Source organism: Rhipicephalus sanguineus, chromosome 8 (assembly GCF_013339695.2).
Source record: "Rhipicephalus sanguineus isolate Rsan-2018 chromosome 8, BIME_Rsan_1.4, whole genome shotgun sequence".
NCBI lineage: Eukaryota > Metazoa > Arthropoda > Arachnida > Ixodida > Ixodidae > Rhipicephalus > Rhipicephalus sanguineus.
This window is the reverse complement of record NC_051183.1, coordinates 84,820,532-84,838,483: the sequence shown is the minus strand read 5'-3', so window position 1 is coordinate 84,838,483 and position 17,952 is coordinate 84,820,532. Positions and strand designations below refer to the sequence as shown.

General features: G+C 45.9%; 1 long non-coding RNA gene across 1 annotated transcript in view; it reads right to left on the bottom strand.

Moving 5' to 3' along the window:
- Window positions 1-5,086: 5,086 nt before the first annotated feature.
- The window catches only part of LOC125759564 (uncharacterized), a 30,724-nt gene continuing 17,858 nt past the window's right edge, over window positions 5,087-17,952 (bottom strand). The window contains exons 4-6 of the long non-coding RNA XR_007417166.1: window positions 12,501-12,545; window positions 10,099-10,140; window positions 5,087-5,322 (exon numbers count right to left, since the gene is read on the bottom strand). This is a non-coding gene — a long non-coding RNA (uncharacterized LOC125759564). The remainder of the gene's footprint in view (window positions 5,323-10,098; window positions 10,141-12,500; window positions 12,546-17,952) is intronic.

The window sequence follows — 17,952 nt, the reverse complement described above, 5'->3', positions numbered from 1 at the left end:
ATAACGACAGACGACGCTTTTTGTCCGAACAATGCTGTAACTACAGAAATGCAGCTGTTCACAATCTTTCCTTGCAAGGGGTTTATTCAGCATGGATATTCCTAAGCCTCATTGATTTGGCGAGGAAATGTCGTATTGACTTGAACATGACTGTCTTCGGCACGATCACGTGTTTTCTGTTAAATGTCTCCAAAACTGATGATCTTCGTATACGCAGTTGGAGACAAAAGTGCTGCTACAGTATTCAGTATGACATAGGTTTGTAGCTATCTGCAGAACTGCAGTTACCACGTCGAGGGAGGCGATAGTAGGTGCAGAAACCGCAAAAAACACAAAGAACGGTCATAGACGTCAGACTCTGGAGTTTCCAAGACGTGTGGCGCCACCTGTCGGAGAAGTATTGAGTAGTGCATAGACCGACTTCCTCGCACAGTTTGCTATGGGACCAGGTGCAACTAGCGAGTGCGAAACAACGATTGAGCTTAATATCGCGTGTGCTTGCGCATTTAACACACAGAACGAAAGCTGTGAATTGCTTTCCGCTAGTCGGACGCGCCACCGTACCGTCGTGAAGTGCATGCTGGATCACTCGCCAGAACGACGGCGAAAACAGCAGCAGACGAGACCCCTCCGCACGCTACGAAGAAGCGCCGAAAAAGACGCACTGTTGCGTTGTGAATTGCCACGGACGTAAAAGACTGAATAACAACGTTCAGTTTTACCGATTTCCATAGTTGTCGTACGAAGAAGAAAGGCGAGAGCGATGGATATGGGATGTTGCGAGCGTGTTCGGTAAGCGAAGTACCCGCGTTCTCCACAGCCGGTCGCATGAGAAAGTATGGTAATGTTGCTCTGCTGTTGTTTTGCGTACCCCTGATAGAGAACCGTGGTAACCTTGACTATGAAGCTCAGCAGAGGCTCTGACCGCGGTGCTTGTCGTGTAACACGAAGTGAGCAGCTAGAGGCAGTCTGAAGACGCGTGATACGCACACCGCGACGAGTTGGTCGTCACAACACATCATCGCGGACGTACGTTTTGAAGGCTCAGAGTTCTGGTTCTAACTAACTAACACGTGCGCCATACAAGTAAATCGCAGAATGTTGGTCGTGACCACCTGCAGGTTTGTTTCGCCCGTGTCCTCCGCGGTTGCGGTAGCTATCTCGGAGGCCACGGTTTTGCCTTTGGTTGTACCCCGCGAAAGTGGACGCACGTATCCCCATTTGCAGTACACACAAACGGAAGACGACCATCAAGAGACCATTTGAGGATGCGTAATAAAACAGTCCAATGCACAGGAAGCGAGAGATGAATTAACGGAGAATGCAACTGCAAAGGCGAAAATCACCGGGCCCATTCGTCCCTGATGAACGCAGTTTTGTACCACTGATCGTAAGATGCCAATTGATCGTGTATGTACTTTATCGCTGTGGCATTACGTATATACCCGATTTTAACGCATTTAGGCGCTACAGAACGGATGTCGGAGGGCTTGCCTCGAATTCGATGTCGTGTGATGCTCGCTTGTACTTGCGAGTTGCAGCGCGCGGGAATAACTAAAACTTATTTTGCATTGTACTCGCAGTTCGCTTTGATCAGTTTCCTTTGTTTCTGAAGCGTGGATTGGCGGAAGAAGCTTTCCATGTCCTTGATTTTCAGGAAACGGCGCCTCGACACCAACGAAAGAGGAGGGATATATTGTGGCCTATGCACATTCGCTTGCGGACGGCTCTCTTTGCACTACCCAGTTAGTGCCAGGGTTGCGATGAGGGCGCTGGTGGCGGTGTTTTTCGCAGCGCCGCCTGGGCAGAGTCTGACGTCTATTCCAGAGTGGACGACTTCTTTCTGAGATTTCAATGAAATGACTGTGCATATTATAAAGTAGCGTAGGAAATTCACTGCTCCTAAAATGCACACAGGTCAAGAAGCCATATAGTATAGCTTTTTTAAAAGTATGACGTTAAATTAGTACGTAAAATACATGCAATACCAGATGGTTTGCGGTGTTTTCACGTCAGTTATTTTGCTGTCTTTGTAGCTGGATGTTAGCGGGAGCCATCGTTATCGCTGATCGCGCTCAGTTCGCGACAGACCCATCGGTACGCAATCAAATCCGCGTGCTGAGCTACGAAGCGGGACCGTGTGATGAGTGACTCTCCAAATGGGCATTCACCATCGCAACATTTGAAATTCGTCCTCTTGTTTCAGCACCAAACCCATCTAAATTCACTGCTTTCACATTCTATGTTCCCCCCAAAACAACTTCAAGCTGTCCTGAAATAGCAAACAGCGAACACAGCATATGCCTTATTGTAGCTATGAACATATCTACTTCGTCAGTAGTCCCTTCATGAGCAATATTATTTGGCCAGTTCCTGTACTGGTAGGTTAGAAGACACGACGCAGGTTCACCGATGTTTCCTGTCTCAAAGTACGACTTCGCTGTCAAGTTGGCGCTATCTTCAAGCAATTGTGAACTGATTAATACGTCCCTTCTTGGCACATTTGATTTAACCGCGCCCACGTGCAATATTTTTACTTACCGAATCCCTGGAGCAGAAAAAAATGGGACCAGCGAGCAGGAAACCAGACTTCTTCTTCGTCTTCCTTGAATTGTGCGCTAGACAGGAGAAAGCTCAGAAAAGGCTTTATCCGAAAAGAATGATACTGCAATTCTAACGCAATAATTGAGCATTTTCTTATCTAGAGCTTAAAGCTGTGCCTGAGATTTTCAATGCGGATGTTTTTTTTTTAACTTCTAACAATATTCGCTGTATTAAGAACTTGAGTTGTTTTCATGGCTTACCTATAATGAAAACCTGTGTGCACAGATAATGAAGGTACAAGGGACATTAATTGTAGTATTCTCAGCGCGTTGTAGTAATTCTGACATAGATGTGAGAAAAGTAAAGTGGATGAGACGACAACTTGCCGCCGGCAGGGACCGAAGCTGCAAGCTTCGGACTACGCGCCAAATGCTCTTACCGATTGAGCTACGGCGGCGGTCATCCCCTCGTCCACTTTGTGGGGTACTTACGTGCATGCACACCCTGGGAGCGTTAGTCAGCGCCACTGGCAGCCATGCGGGCGAGTGTAGAACATTCTTTGTTTTACCAGCTGGTGTAACTTAGCACGTGAATTAGCGGACAGCTGTTCATTTCTAAGTGTTTTCATGATTTAGAAATGACGAAATTGATTGCCGAAGCCTTATGCTGCTGTTCAATTTTTTATTTGTTAATTCCTACGACTGACGCTTCACTGACGTAATTTGCTTTCGTAGAATTCGCATGTATTTTGATCACTACTATTCGAATTAGTGCTATACCTGTATTTTCATGCCTGAAACTTCATTGGTAATATTCTTGTTGTAATACCTAGCTTGTATTTTTCATAACTTACTGCATCACCGAGTTTGTTTGTTGTGATGCCTTACAATAAACAACCCCGTAACTGCCTTATGGCCAACATTTTCGTGAACCAATTAAGCTGAAATCTGGAAGGTGCTATTTTCTATGCGGTGTTACGAGCGGCGTCGTTGGCCGACGCGGACCCAGGGGGTAGCGTGGAGCTGAGCGGCGGGAGTCGTACCGCAGGCCCAGCGACCTCCAGAACAGCAGGAAGCCGAGGCAGAGAGACCGGCGTTGAGGAAAACTTAACAGACGTTTATTTACATCATAGAGGACAGGATCATCAGAACGGCATCTAGTCCGATCGACCTCTGTCGAGCAGCCGCTCTGCTGCTCCTTAAATATGCTTTATTTCCAAGATAGGGAAACTCCTTAACTGCAAACGTCCAATCACAAACGTGCATGCCCTTGGATGGTCCGTCTCTTCGACACATTGGTCACCGCCCCCAGGATAGCAATGCCTGGGACCACTGCACTCTCACCCTCCACGTCCGATCAGTTCGAAAGAAAGGGGGGGGGGGGCAATGTCACTTCGGGGAACTGAAAATCCTTTTACGAACAAAGGCACCAGCTTTCACCAAAAACAAACTCGTTGCAAATACGCGTTCCACGGAGGAGACCCGCGCGTAGCTGCCAGCTTCCAGCCGAAGCGCCCAGTCCAGGGAAAAGACGGCAGGTGTAGGTGACAAATCCGTTCTCCGAAATAAGGGGGGGGGGTTAAAGAAGCGGGAAGACTCCTATGGGGACAGCTGGCCCAGGACCCTCGCATCTGCTTTGTAACAGCGGCTAAGGATTACTATCTCGATTACGCTTCCATACAACTTCGTACAGACTCGTTATTTCTTGATTTTATACTTGTACTTGTTTTATACTTGTACGTATGTAATCGGTCAATACAACGGCTAGTGCTTCACTGAGTTGGTAACCTAACCTTTAAATGGCCATTTGATTCTTTCCGTGAAAAGTAAAATGAAAACGACGGAGAGGTTGTGATCACCGAAGATTTCTCTACTGATTGCACTCAAATCACTTTTACCTGTAATCTTACCTGTGGCGCGTTTGCAGTGGCTACCGTGACATCATGACATATTTTTAAACGAGATCGCAGGTACAGTCGCGTGGATATACCTTGATGGTCTATTTACTCGAGTTATGCCAATTACAGCCTATGCCACTGCGTCTAGGTTAAGAAAATGCTTCTTATGTCAGGATTCAACAAATATGAACATACCGAGTCTAGAATTCAGTCATTTGCGTTCTTCGTTGAATAGCAAGTGAACTTTCTAATGTAAATCGGGACCATCTGTCACAACGTTTGGATAATCGGTACCACGGCTACATCTTTATTTATGCATGCCTGCTCTGGTGCCATTCCATCTATGTCAAAGCTGGAAGGAGCCTGTAAACATTGATCGCTTTTTAATTAGCAGTCGTCCACTTATAAATCAGTATCAATAGCATTTCGAAATTTCATGCAAATGGCTAGGGATACCAATACATCCCCAATATATTTTTTCCTTCGGGGCTTCTGCTTGGCGCTTCTCCGACAGGTTCACGCTCTGCGAATTCCTGGATGATAGAAGGAAGACACGTTGTCAGTTAATCAGAACCATACTTTCGTGCTGAGAAAAAATTAGCGACTTGTTTTTGACGTTTTCCTATTTATTTTTTTTTACCGATAAACATCGTTAGTCTGAGCAAAATTAACCGGCTGTTGCGCAGCCGCTTACCATCAAACAGCTTAAGACAGGTTGTTTTATTAGACACATACAGGTTGACTATCTGTGTTTCGGTGTCATCACGTTGCTGTCGCAGTGTGCTTCCACAATGGTAAATGCGATAGAGGATCCCAAGCTGTCAGCCTCTGAACAAGTAGGGCTCTTCAACTTTCGGAGGAAGCAGTTTCAGCCAACATTTCTGAAAACAGAATTGAAGACCAGTTTGCTGGTACCAGCATGCCAACAGGGACTGTGAATATTCTAGAACTTACGTATAAAAGAACTAAAACAAATACCAGTCAAACTGCTCTGGTACATCATGCATGTGCCCTTGTGCTTTATGAGTTAACCACGCCGACAAAAGTAACTTTTTCAGTCGCCAATAAGATAAGCTGACAATCGTAGACATTGAAAAAGAAGACAAAAATAAAAAAAAGATGCTGCGACGCCACCATTGCATATATTTTGCACCTAGTGAACCAGCTAGCCTAGGCAAAGCGAATTCGGGAAATGTGCACTTTAAGGTGTACATAAAGCACAGCATAGATAAAGCTGTAGCATTGTGCCAGTTTTTTTTCCTTCATTTACTGTCTTCGCGAACGTGCTTGAGGGCACTGTGTTCCTCAGGAGGTGGGTACGTAATCGCATCGCATGCTTAACATGTAAGGAGCTTTGTTCTTCAGTGGAAAGACAGAGACACGCAAAATGCATCTTGCCGAAAACACCCCAATTCTGTGATATCTAACGCAGTGGCGTAAATCCAGAAAAATCACGAGGGGGGACACATATCGTGCAGTGGCGGCCATTTTGTTTTGATAAAAATGATTTTTACTATATCAAAATTAAAATAATACTTTCAAATGAAATTAAAAAAAAACGTGTGTTTCTAAGCGTAACTATAACATTTCCAGCTCCCTCTGTTTCTCTCTACCTCTAACTTTCAAACTCCTCCAACCCTCTCGCCAGTGTAGGGTAGCATACCAGTTTTCCTAGACTGGTTAACATCCCTTCCTTTCCTCGCTCTCATGTTCCTTCCTTAATTCCTTCCTTCCTTCCTTCCTTCCTTCCTTCCTTCCTTCCTTCCTTCCTTCCTTCCTTCCTTCCTTCCTTCCTTCCTTCCTTCCTTCCTTCCTTCCTTCCTTCCTTCCTTCCTTCCTTCCAGACATGTCACTGAAGTTGAAGCACTCCGCGGTGTTCTGTTTTCTTACCTAGATATTTTTGACATCGACGACCGTCCTCTGGGGCGTACAAGCGCCGTAGCCCACCGTATCGACACCGGTGACGCCGGTCCACATCACAAACGCCCTTACCGTGTGTCTCACGCTGAGCGCCAAGTTATACAGACGGAGGTCGAGAAAATGCTCAGCGAAGACGTCATAGAGCCATCCTCTAGTCCTTGGGCATCACCTGTCGTGTTAGTTAAAAAGAAGGACAACAGGTGGCGCTTTTACGTCGACTATCACCATCTCAATCGGATCACCAAGAAAGACGTCTATCCTCTGCCTCGAATCGATGATGCGCTCGACTGCCTCCACGGTGCCAAGTATTTCTCATCGCTTGATCTTCGATCTGGATACTGGCAAATTTATGTCGATGACCGCGACCGTGAGAAGACAGCGCTCATCACACCCGACGGACTTTAGCAATTTAAAGTCATGCCTTTTGGGTTGTGCAATGCTCCTGCCACTTCTGAACGCATGATGGACTCCCTCCTACGCGGTTTCAAATGGTCGACCTGCCTTTGTTATTTGGACGATGTGATCTTTTTCTCACCCACCTTTGAAAGCCACCTTCGTCGTCTCTCGGCCATGCTTGACGTTTTTCGCTGTGCTGGCCTCCAGCTCAATTCGTCGAAGTGCACGTTCGGACGCCGGCAGATTAAACTACTTGGCCACCTTGCAGATGCTACTGGTGTCCAACCCGATCCTGACAAAGTCCGCGCTGTCCGCGAATTCCCGGTTCCGCGTTCCTCACAAGAAGTTCGCAGCTTTCTTGGGCTGTGCTCATACTTCCGCCGCTTTGTCATCAACTTCGCGAACATTGCTCGGCCCCTCACGGATCTCCTCAAAAAGAACGTGGCTTTTTCCTGGGGCCTATTGAAGTCCCAGCCGAGCCGTTTTATCGAGTAAGGTTGGACTTGTTAGGTCCCTTTCCAACTTTGACAAATGGATATAAACGGGTTGCAGTAGCCACGGATTATGCCACTCAGTATACAATCACTCGAGCGATACCGACCAGCTGTACGACTGACGTTGCAGATTTCCTCCTCTACGGCATCATTCTCCAGCATGGCGCTCCTCGTCACCTACTCACACACCGTGGTCGCTGCTTCTTGTCTCGTGTGGTTGATGACTTACTTCGATGTTGTGCTACTCGTCACAACTTCACCACGTCTTACCACCCTCAGACAAACGGACTTACGGGACGCCTCAACCGCACCCTGACAGACATGCTTTCCATGTATGTATCTGACGACCACACCGATTGGGACATTGCCCTCCCGTTCGTCACCTTCGCCTACAACTCATCGCATCACGAAATAGCAGGCTACTCACCCTTTTATCTTCTTTTTGGCCGTGATCCGTTACTACCTTTCGACTCCCTGCTTCCGTTTGACCCACCTTCCACCACTTCGTACGCTCAAGATGCCATCACCCGTGCTCGTATCGCGCGTACAGTAGCCCGCGCTCGGTTCTCGTCGTCCCAGACTGCACAAAAGTCCCTCTATGATAGTCGCCGTAGGGATGCCGATTTCCCTCCGGGCTCCCACGTTCTACTGTGGCTCCCATCTCGACGTGTTGGCCTCTGCGAGAAGCTCTTATCGCGATACGTCGGGCCCTACCGAGTCCTGCGCCAGGTGACACCTGTCACCTATGAGATCTCTCCGACGGCCAACTCAACGACTGCTACATTCAGAACTGACATAGTCCATGTTTCTCGTCTAAAGCCCTACAATGGTGCCACGTCCATTTAACCATAAAAGGCACCGGGACGGTGCTGTAGCGGCCGGAGTGATGTCACGGGTATGGAAAGGTGACTCAGGCACGGTTGGTTGGTTGGTTGGTTGTTCCTAGAGGAATGGCACAACCCACCACGGGGGATCGGCCACAGGCGCTGAAATGACATCTAATGGAGGAAGACGACAGCGTTGTTGTTGTGGGTTTGAGTCTGGAGCTGCCCTGTTGGCCTACGATCCTGTCCGCTCTGTGCAGCGGACCATTACCTCGATCAGTTTTAACTGAATAAATCATCCCCGTAACAATATGAAAGACAAATGCTATCACTTTTTTATGATAACGCGTAAAGCTATAGCTTTTCTTTCTCCATTCCCCATTATGTAAACCTTTTAGAAATAGCTTCCCACGATTTGCCCCCGGAAACTTTCTTGTAAAGCAATTTTATGTTCACCGATAATTTTTATTGAAATAACACAATAATAGCCGAGCAATCGCACTTATACTTTTTTGTGAATGGCTTCCAACAAATCGTCGACATAAATAAAGGTTGATCATCAGGGATTCTTTAATTTTTATTTCAAAGCTCAGCGTAATAAACGTTTGCGACACGCCAGAAGTAACCCGTAGCATTGCAGAACGCTCATGCTCTACAGTACTTTATGAATCGACAAGCAGCTTTCACTTGTGTACGTTGTTTCTGTTCGTTGGAAGGGTTTCAGATATCAGAGTGTTTTACGGCGAGTGCGCTATCCTTAACAGCCAATAAATTCAAATATGACGTTTGAAAGATAAATATCTAAAGGGGGGACACTAGCAAGGAGTGTACCCCCCAGCCTGAACATAAGGGGGCTCAGGACCCCCTTGACCCCTTCATGATTTACGCCACTGAATGCTTCTGTATTTTAGGCTTCCAGCATATGTACAGGGTGATTTTTTTAGAACTGATTTTCTAATGATGACCTACTACACATTATAATTTTTTTATTTGTGCAGCAGCACAAAACTGTCATGCAGCATGCGGTAAAAGGTGACGTTAAAAAAAACAACGTCACCTGACTAGGCCTCTGGCACCACATATGCATTCAACTGCGCAGAATAATGGCATGAGTGTGGCACACATTACACAAAATTAACGCAGTAGCACCGATAAATAAACAGCAAAAATGACATATAGAAAGTATAATATGTCTGACAGCTTGTTAATTATGACCCTAATCGATGGCAATTAACAAAATTGGACAGATGTTACACTCTTTTAACACAACAAGGCGGAAGCATGGCTGTACTCATGTCATACAAATGAGCCGCAACGAACAAGTACACATATATTGCATGTGTATCTGTTCTCTTTTGTCTCTGTATGTCTTTTTCGAAGGTGTGCAGATGTTGAAGTAGCCGTACGCGTCTATAAGGCAATACGCGCCACTGTGTAGCTGCACGCTTTGTTGATGCTGTGGCTGATGATAATAATGATGTATTGTGCAGCCTTTCGTCATGGGTGAGTAGCTTTGCACTACTCGTTACGCATTTCACATGGATGGAGGCCTGGTGCAGTTCTATGCTTATACCACGCAATATTACGCAATTAGCGTGACTCGTCGGCCGACATGACGCTGGCGTAGGGTGTTTTTCCAAAGCAGTTTTGATAAGACCAACTAAAACACCAGGTGTATTCTGAATTGGGTCCTGAACAATTAGTCCTTTTTAGGTAGAGCAATATAACAATTTCTGTTAGAAAGTCTGTCCAGCTCTGCTGGCACGCCTTGCAGGGATTACAATGTAATATTCCACAGGATTGCCAACTATCTCTAGTGTGCACTTGCCAGACATATGAAGAAAAAAAATATATGCTAGAATTTGAAAATGCAGGCCTAGTCGTTAGGACCACTAGTCTTCGTAGCGTGGGCACCTAGAGACTGCATATTCATAAAACTAATTATTAACTATGTTGATGCAAGAGTGATAGCATGCAAAAGAGATACCCCTGAAGAATTTTCTACAGGGTTGGGTCTACGCACCAGCATCCATTGGTAGAAGATGGGCCTGAAGTCGCAAGCATCCTGCACGTAAGAAAAAAATCAGTGCTCGCATCAAGTAAACAGTGAGTTTTGATGCTTGAATGTGCTTGCATTGCAGAAGTTCTTTTCCCGTTTATCTGCTAGGATGCGAGAGTATGCGCACAGGTGTGGGTAGAGGGAGAGGGGGTGCGGCTGCTCCCTCTAATGCCCTAAGGAGGGCGCCAAGTCCACCCCGTACCTCTGATCAGTAGGACTTGCCTCGCGATTATTTAAAATGCAGGGATATGACCATGCAGGTTTTGGGCGATAATGGCACAAGGACCCCTGATGTTGCCCTCCAGGAGTTTTCACTTCCCAACTTTACTTTTGGACTCAACCCGTAACGGGGGGGGGGTTGTTTCAGAACTCTGCGCAAGCCTATGAGTATGTTATATGTCATAGAGGAAGCGCTGGTCTGGGCTGGTTGGTACGTCATTTGAACGGAATCGCACATAACATTAAAAGATATAGGCCGAAGTTAGAGTGTTGTGGTGATCGCTGTTACCTCGTCCGGCCTGAAGCGCTCTTCGATAGCGTTTCAACGGCGCACGTGGCGTTGGGGGAAAATGGAGCATCTTGATGCAGGGATGTGTTTAACTTGAGACAAAAGCCATGGATGTTGCCCTAATTACTGAATGGTTATCGATGTAGCTACACTCGCGGACATCATTTCTTGGCAATGAATGGAAGGCTAGAGTGCCAACCTACGTGTGTGCTACCGCTGAAGATTATAGTCCCACAATTGCGTCCGTGTTTTCTGCGTGACAATAAAAAAACAACATTGCTTTATTTTCTACGGGGCGCTGTTTGAAGAGAGGGTCAGTGCGCACCAAGGAGACAATTATATTTCTTTTGCTTTATGCAGTGTCATTTCGCGTTTTTGCGCCCGTGAAAACGTCGCACCTTTTACGTGCACTTCATCGTCAAAATGGCGTCTTCGCCTTCAGGTGAGCGCTTGTCACCCTCCAGCTTTCCCGACGACTCGCCGAGGGAGCTTCTGACGAATTTCACTACCAAATGGCTGTTTAAGCCTGTGACGGCCGCTCGAAGAATCAAATGGCCGTCAGAGAAGATACGGAAGGTTCAAAAGACCAAAACTAATTTCGAAACGCGCGCCGAACCGGACTACTTCGCGGAGCAGTACATGTGCAGTAGCTCCACCCCGTAGCCTTCCCTTCATTGCCAAGAAAAGTTGTCTGCGAGTATAGGACTTACGGAGACAGCATGAAACGTCTGGGTTGAACCCCTATGTATACTGTATTGCAGAACTTACACTTTTGAAAGCACAAGCGAACTGCAAGTGATCGCTGCAATGCCATGTTTATAGCTTCCACGTAGAAAAAGATGGTCGGAGCATTATGTGAGCGTTGCTTTAGTCCGGTTGAACGCACTTTAACCTGCTTTTTTTTTGTTAGAGCCGCTGAACATTTTCTTTGTATTATGTCTGTTTTGCTTGATTGTCCGTTTCTTTATTGGTTTATTTTTAGCCGGACCTCCTTTGTGGCCCGGACGAGCCGGACCATCACCAACATGTGATCAAGACGCCTGAATTATATGGTAGGTGTCTGCTCCTTAATTTCGGCCAGCCAGCAATTTTTTACCGTTCACTAAAAATAAAGCACACGCGCACTTTCACATTTCGCACTCATCGATATATAACAACCTCAGCTGGGATCTAGCCTACGCCCTTGAGTACAGTAAAGCGACGCCGCAAGCACTCGGCTACACAGCTCAATAATGGCGTCAGCGTGAGTGATTATATTACCTGACAAACTGCCTTGCGACTTCTCGAGAACATGCATTCTGTTTTCTTGCAAAATAAATGCGTATGTCGTTTGGTTAGATCCCAGGTTAATATGTGCCGGCTTGTTCACTATAGGTTAAACACGGCTCAGCGTGGTCGGGTAAGGGACTTTTACGGCCGAACCTTGCGGAGCGCCAGTCCATCCGGCGCGGCCGAGCATCGAAGCAAAGGGGCGCATGCGCACAGGGACCCACGGGAGGTACTTCGCGTCGTCTGCTACAGCGCTGTAGCGCGCCGCTGTTCCTCTGCAGTAGTACAGCAAGAGCGACGCTCTCCTGCGCCGCTTCGTTTAGATGTGGCCACGCCGGATGCACTGGCGCTCCACGCCATGTTCACCCGAAAAGTGCACGAGCCTGTACGTACAAAGGAAATCACGATGCGCTTTCAAAGTGACCTGAACTATCTTATAAATCTTGCCGAATTGAGACAACTCCGCTAGTAGTTAAAGCCAAAATAAAATCTTTTCGGGTAAATTGGCCAGGGAATAATTAGGCTAAATGCGAAAAGTACGAGTGATTCACCGTGAAATGCACACGCCTACATCTAGTATCGGAATTACCTCAATCTTCTTGCTCCCAAGCCTCCAAATGCCAATGTAAAGTTTCTGTAACAAGAAATAGGAATATAAAGAGCCATTTTGTCCTTGAACTTGTAAGTTTTCCTTATCGCTAGACCTGCAGCAATAATCTCATGGGCTACGAGCTAAGAGAAACATTGATTGATGACTTCATCTTAGAGACTACACTCTTCAAAGCAGTAGTGGTATTTGCTAAGTTATGTAGTACGTGCTTGTCACAACATTCATTATTTATGTAGTAACTGCAGCTAGTAACTGCCAAGGGAGTAACTTTACTACTATGACACTTGCTACTTGCAGTTACTACCTACAGGGAAGTAGTAATACCCCTGTCAGACGGGGCAACTTAAGTGCACTTTGAGGGAGCGCACTTCGCCGCTAGTGCCATTCGCACGCTGTCACACGTGAACGCTTAGTGACACTCGCTGCAAAGCGCACTTGCCGGCGAGTGCGTTCGCCAAACTCACTTCGCCGAGACGGAGTGTGTAGCCTCGACAGCAGTGGCTCGAGAATAAATGAGTTATTATCCAAAGCCGAGTTCATAGCATTTTTGAACTATCGTTTTCTTTATTAGGAATATTCTTATGCATTAAAACATACTATAACACAAAAAACTACTTTGCTATTCTCGTTCTCGGGCAGTTTACAGCCAGGACCGCCAGGGGCATGCCCAGCGCACGCCGTGCAATGGCTGCAGCTGCCGCGTTTGTGCGTAAATTTTATTTTAAGGGCTGGTTATAGCTGTAACACAGTATTGCTTAAAATACATTGCCTGAAATAACAAATATCTGTTGTGCTACTTTATTACCCATCGCCATTACAATCATTTCCAAAGTGCACTTCCCTTTCTCGTGTAGCAGCGCGCAGCCAAAGTACCATTCTGGGGGCGTAAGTACATTCGCTCAAAATGACACTAAACTTGCCAGTGTGACCGAGGTATAATACAAAGTTAGTAACACTGCTATTACGAGAAGCTCGAATAGAAAAAAGTGAAACCTTATGGTATTGTCTCTTCATACGACTAACTCTGTAAATACACAGCACCATGACATCCTCGAATGACAACGTGTATTCGAAGGCATGAACGAATCATAAACCAGACCACAGAAATATACAGGCACGTACAGAACTTCGACTTACATTTATATTTTGGACCCTATTTTTATACCTTACTACGTTCACATACGTGTGCCATGACGTAGCACAAGACTGTTATTCCAACGCAATTTGGAAAAGTATAGTCCCAAATCTTTCGTAACAAATTTACAATTGCTGTATAACATACCGCGGCTGGTAGAGGTAGTAATGATTACGTACCGGCCACGAACGTAAGAAGCCAACGCTACTAATCGTGACACACTAAGTAGTAACGACAATGTTTACAACCTCTGATGTATTTGTAAAGGAAAAAAAAACGGTAGTGAAGCAGTAAAGTTGTCCAGGTGGTGGTATATACTGCAGCTACTCTCCTTTTTAATAGTGTAGGAGCATACTACTGGCATTTACCGAACCTCATCACCTTCAATATTTTTCTTATGCAGCGCTGCCTAGAACAACTATGTGTCTAGAATATACCACCATTTAATGCGGCAGACCAGCTAAAAATTGTCGTCTACTCATATATGCCTTCTGCTTAGCACTTCCTTGGTCCTCTAGTTTATATGTAGTAGACTACTGTCCCTATATTGTTTCAATCTTAAAGGGGTCATGAACCACTTTTCCAAGTAATGATCTAATGGCCTCAGTACCGGAGTGTACTGCCTTTCGAATCGATTGCCGCAAAAATTTCTCGAATCCGTCAAGAATCAGCGGAGTTACGGGGTTTGGCGCACGCTCCCAGCGCATTCTCTCTTTTCTCGTGCCGACGAGCGCACTGGAAGCTAGACAGGGAGGGATGGCATGGGGGAAAGAAGTTACGCCAGCGCGCGTCATGAAACGCGATCGCTCTCCCGCTGTGATTCGCTTGCGCGAGTGCGGCTACCGTGTACTGAGGAGTGCGGCGCCGGCAAGTGGCGGCACTCCGCGGCAAGAAGCGCATCTGATCCGAACGCCGCTCTCGATTTACGTCGGCTATCGGCCAATAAGCATGCTATGTCTCTTGCGACGTACAGCGGACCGACGCCCCGCCCACCGACGAGAGTGAGAACCGGCCTCTGTTTGAAAAGAGGGTGCCTGGGGAAACGGCAACTTCGCGCTCCGCTTGTGGCCATTACGCGGCGCGCACGACTGTAATATTTGGCAGAGCAGTTCATAGCCGTGTCAGCTTTCCGCGGGATGTGTTTTTTCAATCAGCCCAAGGGGTGCTTCATGACCCCTTTAACAGGCACATGGCATCAAGTAAAGTGCCAGCCGTTAAAGCGATGATTTAAATGACGTTCGCTCCTATGCCCGAGTTGAATTTGTAAAAAAAAACTGGGCTGATGCTTGAGCTTTGCCTTCAAGAGTAGAACGCGATAGCGTAATCGAGCCCCGTCAACCATGCCGGAAGGAAAAGAACGTGTGTGCGCGTAACATTGGCCATTTCAAACTATACTAGAACGTCTACTGGACGTACAATTGCTAAGTGCGCATTACGCCATTTTTCCTTTCGCAAATTGACAAAGTACCCACTTCTCGTCCCTTGCGCGACTACGCAGCTGCACACTTTGTATTGGGTGGGCAGCTTTGTGTATAAACCACCCATTCTTTGCGCAATTACCTTGTTTTGACACCTGCTGCGATTCTACGATTCTGCTACGCAATATTACGTGCGTTATGGAGACTCCACCCACTACATGACATTCTTGTAGCGTTTTTGTATAATACAGTTTCAAGCACTGGCGTGACTGCATGGTAGAACACTTCCTTGTCACGCAGAAGGCGTGACTTCGATTTTCACTCCGGGCGAATATTCTTTTATCACTTATTTATTTGCACCTATCGCGAATTTTCGCTCACGGAAAACGCTGATTTTTCGCTCACAACCAACGACGCCGACGCCGACACCGGAATTTCTTCGAAACGAGCTTTTAACTCTGTCGCGTTAAAACGCTATCGCGGTGGCATCAATACCGTCAATACCAATACAGGATATGACGAGTCATTGGTGCTCGTGGTACAGCACCAGCCCCGTTTCTCTTAGTTTGCGCACGTGTAATTTGCGTAGTTCTTAAGATGAAGCTTAGCCAAACTGCTGAGTTTAACCAACCAAATGACTAGTCGCAATAGTCGAACGCAATATGTGTTTCTTAAGATCTAAGGAGGAGTTACGTTGGGTTAACTAGCTTCAGTTTTACGTTTGCACAGTACAAGGCGACGGCGTTAAAAAAAAAGAAACCGTGGTTGTTTACTTTTGCCCTGTTTTCAGTCTGGCAATCGCGATTTACCAACGGCAGCACGAAAAAAAAATGGGCGAAGCTTGCACTAAGTCGCGCAAGGCTTGAAACAACGAAATTGGACGATTCTGAAGTCTCATAATCTGGTTGCTTCTAGGTTGTTGCTAAGCTTTAGCTATATTAGTCACGACAGGGATGTCGAAACCCCAGAAGCGAGCGTTCGCACCTCTCATAGATCTACGGGCACGTCGTCGTTGGCGTAGGGCTTCCATCTCTTCAGGCTATTCTCGCAGCCGCCGTTGCCTTTCACGTTCCCTAGTATGGCAGCTTCATACATATAGTGACAAGCCTGAAGAAAGAGTGCAGCTCACTGGCCTTTTTCTCATTATTTGTTTCTTTCTTTCTTCTCTTCCTTTCTTTCTCTTTGTTTCTTGTATCTCTACTTTTTATATGTTTCTCTCTATTTCTTTCTTTCTATTTCGTCCCCACGTGGGAGGCCTATACCCAGCTAACCAAACTGCTGGTTTCAATAAAAGTTTATTCCTCCTCCTCCTCTCTGTTTATTAAATGCGAAGCATTTCTTAGCGAACTTCTGCGACTTTGAGCGTATCTATCTATCTATCTATCTATCTATCTATCTATCTATCTATCTATCTATCTATCTATCTATCTATCTATCTATCTCTATCTATCTATCTATCTATCTATCTATCTATCTATCTATCTATCTATCTGTCTGTCTGTCTGTCTGTCTGTCTGTCTGTCTGTCTGTCTGTCTGTCTGTCTGTCTGTCTGTCTGTCTGTCTGTCTGTCTGTCTGTCTGTCTGTCTGTCTGTCTGTCTGTCTGTCTGTCTGTCTATCTATCTATCTATCTATCTATCTATCTATCTATCTATCTATCTATCTATCTATCTATCTATCTATCTATCTATCTATCTATCTATCTATCTATCTATCTATCTATCTATCTATCTATCTATCTATCTATCTATCTATCTATCTATCTATCTATCTATCTATCTATCTATCTATCTATCTATCTATCTATCTATCTAGCCCCCTACGACTTTGTGCTCTCCTGGCCGTTTCGTTAATCGGATGTATACCAAAATTGGTATGGCACAACATGACCGCATTACGAACAAAAATGGCAGGTCATGACGTGAAAATCATGAAGCGCATGTCATGGACAGCGTGATTTACATTACACAGCCTTGGGGCTCTTGCGGCCGTTCCGTTAATTTCATATATACCAAAATTGGTATGACGTGACAAGAGTTCATGACGAACATAATGACAGGTCCTAACCTGCAAATCAAAACACGCATGTCATGTGCAGCATGATTTACATGGCGTGGTCTCGGGGCGCTAGCGGCGGTTTAAATGAATGGATATATAAGCAGACTGGTAGGACGAGACATTTCTCTATGACGAACATAACTGAGACGTGGTAACATGAAATGATGACATTCATGTCATGTATGTGACGATTCACATGCCACGCTCATGGTGCATTCGCGGCCCTTTCGCTAGCTTGATATAAACCAAAATTGGTATTGCGCGACGCGACTGTATGACAAACGTAAATGAGAGTGGTAGCATGAAAATCATGACAGTCAAGTCATGTGCAACATGATTTACAAGCCATGCTCATGGTGCGCTCGCGGCCATTTCGCTCGCTTAATATACATCAAAATTGGCGTTGCGTGACGTGACTGTGACAAATATAAATGACAGGTGGTAACTTGAAAGTCATGATATGCATATCATTTACGGCATGATTTACATGCCGCTCTCATGGTGCATTCGCGGCCGTTTCGCTAGCTTGATATACACCAAAATTGGTATTGCACGACGCGACTGTACGATGAACGTAAACGAGAGGTGGTGACATGAAAATCATGACATGAATGACATGTACGACATGATTTACATGCCACGCTCATAGTGCATTCGCGGCCGTTTCACTAGCTTGATATACACCAAAATTGTTATCGCGGGACCCGACTCTATGACGAACATAAATGACCGGTCCTAAGATGCGAATCATGTTATATGCAATCATGTACGGTATGATTTACATGACACTGTCGTGGCGCGCTTCCGGTCGTTTTGTGAAC